The 6,134-nt window shown below is 46.5% G+C and overlaps 1 long non-coding RNA gene across 2 annotated transcripts; it reads left to right on the top strand.

Moving 5' to 3' along the window:
* The first annotated feature begins 402 nt into the window (after positions 1-402).
* On the top strand, positions 403-5,716 carry LOC104912922. 2 transcript variants are annotated; one of them, XR_002119194.2, is made up of 4 exons: positions 403-1,454; positions 1,594-1,676; positions 2,076-2,237; positions 3,963-5,716. It is a non-coding gene; the product is annotated as an uncharacterized LOC104912922 (long non-coding RNA). The 2 variants fall into 2 exon arrangements; XR_795013.3 differs by lacking the exon at positions 2,076-2,237 and having other exon boundaries at positions 409-1,454; positions 3,963-4,457.
* The last annotated feature ends 418 nt before the right edge of the window (positions 5,717-6,134 follow it).

Below are 6,134 nucleotides of genomic sequence, written 5' to 3'. Positions count from 1 at the left end.
TGAAGTCAAGAGCAGAGCTGATGTGCTGAGGCTTCCCAAACAGTGTGTTTGATGTCTAGAGGACAGCCTGAAAATGCAGCTGTTTCTGCGATCTCCTTCCACTCTCAGCTCCCTTGCCATCTCATCTGAAAACAGAAACTTCATGCTTGCTTCATGTTTGTGTCCTCTGAGGGCTTCCAGGGTCTCCTCAGGGACAGAGACAGCAATCCTGCTGAAATAAGAGAGTGCTACTCCTTCCTTCTGGCTGGTGTCAGTCTTCTAAGTCACTATCATTTATTTTAGAGCATTCACTGGGGAAGTGAGTGACCTGGGTTCAGTGCGTTCCTCAATCTGCTCGTCTCTCACTTCCCATGAGACAGTCTAAATGCCAGCCCCCAGTTATTCTGGGTGAAACCCTTCGGCGTGAAACCATGCCTCCCAGTAATGGGGTGTTTCTGCTTCCTGTCCCACTGTTGGTCAGCAGCTTTTTTCAGAGTGAGGTGATCAGGGCTTCGTGTTGTGAGGAACCCAGGGTACAGTTGTCTCGCTGGAAGCTGGATTGCCAGATTGCCTCTGGGCATTCAGAGAAGACATCCCTCTGTCTTTGTGTGCCTGTGAATGAGAGTGGAAAAATGCAGCTCCTTGGAGATGCTGTGCTGGGCTGGTATGGGAGCAGAAACTTGCATGTGAATCAGAGATAGACCACAGAGTGCAGGTGGCTGAGGGGGAGGGACCTTGCTGAAACTGGAATTCAGTGCCTAAGTCAGGTTTATGAACTGTCTAGTTTTAGGTATTTGATTGGTGGTAACTCCTTGAAGCTTGTCTCTGCTTTTGGATCTGCACCCAAGGATCCTAGTGGATCAGCCAGGATCTCTACTGCTGCTCTAATAAATGTTTCCAAGGTTTATTAAATGTGCTCTCTGACGTTCTTTTGTGGAGACAGTAATTTGACAGTCATCACGTGAGAAACTCTGAATTTGCCATCTGGCCTGGCAAGACTTAGTTCTTCTCACCATTAATTAAACTGACGTTACTGCACGCTTTTATGATGGTGGTTATGATCTGTCCTGCGATAACACCAGGGCTGGTTCTGAGGCATGCACAGCACCTTCCACTCGCATGACGTTTGTGGGTGGTGCAGCCGAGCACCTCTGGACTTCAGTGTCAGCTCTAATAACTGAGTTTCAGGGCCCCACTCAGGCACCTTCCCCTGGAGCGGGTTCTTCTGGTTCTGAGGGGATGGTTTCACAAGTAGGAAGATATAGCTAGGGGGGAAGAAGGGGGCAGCTGCTTGGCTGTAATAGAGTTGTATAACATGCCCTGACAGGAGATCTTACTGACCACAGCTTTGCCCTGCTTGGTGAGACCGTGACCATTAATGGGAAAGTGGATTGGCAGCAACAGATAGAGCAGTGAGCGAAAAGAGAGGAAGGAAGTGAAATAGGACGACAGCCGAAGACAGCTGCAAAAAGCAGGTAGGTACATCACGGTGATGGCTGGAGCGTGGAAGAAGGAAACTAAGTTTCTTTGGTGATGAGGCAAGGTGTCTGTATCCTATCTGGAATGGACATGTGTGGTGCCCAGCAACTTAACCTGTTTGTAATCCCTTTTCAGACCCAACTCCAGGCGCTGGATGGCAGAGTGTTTCCCGTCTTCAGTGGTCTCCAAACTGTGACTTGGCAAATGGACTGAGACTGGTAGGTTTGAAAAAAATGCTGGAGTACGAGGCTTGGGAGAAGTCATTCCCAGCACTAACTCTTGCCATTTTTCTCTTCCCTGTCAGAGCCTTGAATGCTCAACTGCTCAGAGTTAACTCAGCAGCTTCAAGAGATTGAATAATATTTGTTTTTACCCAAATCCCTCGAAGTCTGAGGGAATGGAGACAGAATCAGTTTACTGAGATGAAAAGCCAAGAAAAGTAAATCATCTTTGGGTCAGGGTGAGCTCTCATTTGAAGAGGCCACAGATGGCAGGGATGTTCATGAATCAGCAGTTTCACAGACCTCTGCCCATTCAGGGAGTAATGCGTGTAAACAAACATGAAAACAGCACAGAGCCGCAGAGCTTTCCAGATCCTTCCTGTTCCCTCCATGCAGTCGAGGGGGCCCTCTTCAGAGGAACTGGACAGAAGAAAAGAGCTGCTGCCCTGGACGCTGGGCTTGTCCCAGGATGGTCATCCTATACCTGCTTCAGCTGTGTGAGAGCCAGAGGCTAGAGTGACGGCAGGATGTCCCCTCTTCTCCCATTAGTGCAGCCAGGTATGCTCTCGAGTACAGGAGGCAGCTGTTGAATAGCCTGGTGGCAGGCGTTTGGAGTTACCTGAGATGAAGGGAAGGAAGGAGGTGAGGTGAGGACGTGAGCTATTGCACCATTGCACTGCTGCAGGTGCAGAACAGCTCCTGTACATGTGGGCTTTGTGAGGTGGGCCTGCCCCTGGTGTGCTGCTGCTCTTTGATATCTGCACTGGATCCACGTGCCAATGAGGCTGGGACCTTAGAAGCCCCACAGAGCTCTAGCCTGTCTGGTGTTAGGGACGTTCTTCCTGCAATTATTTGATGTTTGTCAAATGTTATGCCAGAAAATGCAACCAGAGGGCTGCACTGAGAACCCCCACTTTGGTAGATCTGTGTTTGTATTCTAGGGCCTGCTAGCCAAGAGATGCAGTGTTACTTCCATGCTGCCCAAGTGTCAGCCTGGCTGGTGCTTCTGCAAGATAACATGCAAGTGATGAGAACTGGCCAAGTCAGTGACTGTGCCTGAATTGTATTTGAGACTTTGTCATGGTTTGAACCATAACAGACTTTTTGTGAATAGTCTATTTGGGATGAAACATAGCCCGAATCGTTATGTGGGATGGCAGCTGTGAGACTTCTATTGAAGTCGCTGGGCATCACACAACCAAAAACTTCTGAGTGTGCTTCTGCTGAGGAGATGCTGCTACTGAGGCTCTGAGACAAAGAGAAATGAGGGGAAAAAGGATTCTGCCGTTCCCCCAGGAGCAACACCTCACAACATGTCAAACCTAGCAATTGTATGTGAGGAGCAATTACAGTGGATGTCACAGGAGATGTACAGGGACATCTAAGGCATTGGGATTTATGATCAGTAAATCAGATACTTCAAGTTCTTGGCGAAGTTGGAGAACATCTAACTGTGTAAAGGATCTGAGGGAATTGGATGAAGTGAATTTTGTCACTGTGAAGTTAGACAGTTAAGTTGTCATCCATGTTTCCAGGTTATAGAGAAGATCCTCTGAGAAAGACATTTCTCTGAGAAGTAACTACCTCGTATAGTAATGAATAGTCAAGAAAGCAGCTGTGTTTTTAAAAAACATATATCCACCAAATGATTACAAGTTGGTGTGCTTAAGGAGGGAAGAAATGTGCAAATTTTTTGGTGTTACTCTTCTGAGGGTTTCTTGTGCTGATGTCCAGACTCTGGCAACATTATCTTAACCTATTTTGACTGTCAGTGGTAGAATGTAGTAGCTGGGAGTGGCCGAGTGCATAGTGAGAACTGGCACTGTGCTGTGACAGTGGCAGTGCAGACATGCTGGGGGTGGCTGTGACCTGGGACCCAGCAGCTGGGGGTGAGCACCTGGAAGAGGATGTTTCTGACTGGTGCTACCTAGAGAAAAAGCAGCCTGCTGATGAGATTCAGGAGTATGAAGCACCTTAGGGCATCAGGGTTTAGAAAGGGGTAGAAGAACGTGGGACAGAAATGAGCAGTACAGAGCAATGACATGCTTGATGAAAAGCCAGCCTTACTGAGTGAGCACAGTCACAGAATGAAAAGCTGCCCACTGGGCAGATATCAGTGATCATACTATAAGCAGGAAAATGGCATCAATCTAGACATGGTGCTTTTGTGACTCTTAAGGCATTGATGGATGAAGACTCAGTGAAGAGAAGCTTCCTTTTTCTTATGTTTTGACATCTTTCAGGCTTAAACATGAACTAACTACCATTATCCTAATTTTACAGATGGGGACAGACAGGTTATGTGACATGCTCCAGGTCACATGAGCAGTGTGTGTCAGAGTGAGAAACAGCACCTGGATCTCTCAATTGTGAAGCTGTTGCTCTTGGCACTGCATCATCCTTACTGCAAACAAAACATTGAGGTTGACTTTGCCTGTGTCCTTCTTATGCCTACAAATGGTAAGGTTTTTGAACAAATCAAAGAAAGCAAAAAGAGTCACTCCTCCAATTTGTATGTCCAATCCTCTCTATGCAGTGGCATAATGTACCCTAGAGGAGCCTGTAATTAATACAAGTAATTACCCCTTGCTGCAAAGACTCTGCAACATCATTGGTTAAGAATCTAGATGAAACTTTCACCTTGTTTACTGAGTGCTTCATGCTGTGTGATTCAAGGTGGATTGGGATGATATCTGCAGGAAAAATTAACTTAGAACCAAGATGAACACTGCAAAAGTCTTGGTGCCATTGTCTTGGCCACCACTTAAGCTTTAATAGAAATAGAGAGAAGGCAGAGAAATAATTAGGTAGGAAATGGTTACCTGTCGTAAAGGAGTGTTTGTCACAGTTTGCTTTCTTCACTCAAAAAGATTTAATATAAAAGGATTGGATGTTGATGGCTTGTAGGCATAAGAGCATGTGTAGGTTCTAGGCATGTTCTTCTTGGTCTTCAGCTACACTGAAGATTGTCAAGACTGGAATTTTCCAAAGAGCCCAAGGGACCATTATTCCCAATGCAGAAGATGCCTGGAGTGCATCCCAGTTTAAGGCCAAGTCTCAATGGCAGAACTATCCTTTGGATTCCAGTTCCCAAACCTGCTACTGCTCCAGATATGTACAGTGGACTGCTGCTTTTAACCTGGTAGTGTTGCCAGAGAAACCAGGTTCCTAACATTTCATGACACCAAAGAAATACCCATTAATTGAAACTCCTTAGGCAAACAGCTGCTTCTGCTTGCTGTGGCTCTATTTTCAGCTCTTAGCTCTGAAGTGAAGCTGACAATTTTTGCTGGTTTCTCAGACCTCCTATTGAGTTTTTCTAATTAATATTTTTGAACTACTTAGACGTTCTCAAGTCTATGGTGATCCAGAGAATTATTATTACTGCTGGTATTATTAAGGCTAATAATACTGCTAATAACCTCAGTGAGCTTGGCAGAATTCAGTTTGAACTCCTTGCGGCAGATGAAGAAAGCTAACTTTGGTAATGTGAAGGGTACGTGACTGAATTACCAGTACCTGCTGTTTACAGGGGGCAGGAAGAGTATATTTGCTCAAATGAAAAAGGTCAAGGCAGAGGCCCATTTGCTGTTTGTTAATAAGTAATCTGAAGTACAACACAGCTTTACTGTAACAAATCAGCCTAGCTTAGATGTCCTTCCATCACCATTATATCCAACGCAATTCTAGACGAAAATGCCAGTTTAGAAATAATCCATGTTCTCACAGATTATTTTCAACATCTGTGCAGAGGATTTGCAGCTGGGGATCCACAGCAGCAGTAGCAAAAGAACCTTCCATATTTTGCCAGTGCTTGTCTCAGAAACTGAGCAAAGGATGAAATACTAGACAGAGCATTATTTGTCTCCCGGGAAATTCTCCCGTAGACTCAGTCAGACCTGTGCATCTTCCCTGTGGAAGTATGCCAGTCCAGAGCTGTGGTGGTAGCTGGCCTGCTTACTGCACCCTGCAAAGGTACTGATGTAACCTACAAAACCACCTATGTCATCTCAAAGCCTGGCCCATAGTCAACAGTTAAAATTCAGACATGGGTGTCTGAGAGTATCTTTCCAAGGGACCTGGAGCTGCTGGAGAGGAGCTCTGCTGAGAGGGACCTGGGCGTCCTGGTGGACGACAGGTTGGCCATGAGCCAGCAGTGTGCCCTCGTGGCCAAAAAGGCCAATGGCATTCTGGGGTGCATTAAGAAGAGCGTGTCCAGCAGGTCGAGGGAGGTGATCCTCCCCCTCTACTCTGCCCTGGTAAGGCCTCATCTGGAGTACTGTGTCCAGTTCTGGGCTCCCCAGTACAAAAAAGACAGGGATCTCTTGGAAAGAGTCCAGCGGAGGGCCACAAAGATGGTGAAGGGCCTGGAGCATCTCCCCTATGAAGAAAGGCTAAGTGAACTGGGTCTGTTTAGCCTTGAGAAAAAGAAGACTGAGAGGGGACCTGATCCAG

This window comes from Meleagris gallopavo, chromosome 13 (assembly GCF_000146605.3).
Source record: "Meleagris gallopavo isolate NT-WF06-2002-E0010 breed Aviagen turkey brand Nicholas breeding stock chromosome 13, Turkey_5.1, whole genome shotgun sequence".
In the NCBI taxonomy this organism is placed as follows: Eukaryota; Metazoa; Chordata; class Aves; order Galliformes; family Phasianidae; genus Meleagris; species Meleagris gallopavo.
This window is presented reverse-complemented; position numbering and strand designations above follow the sequence as displayed.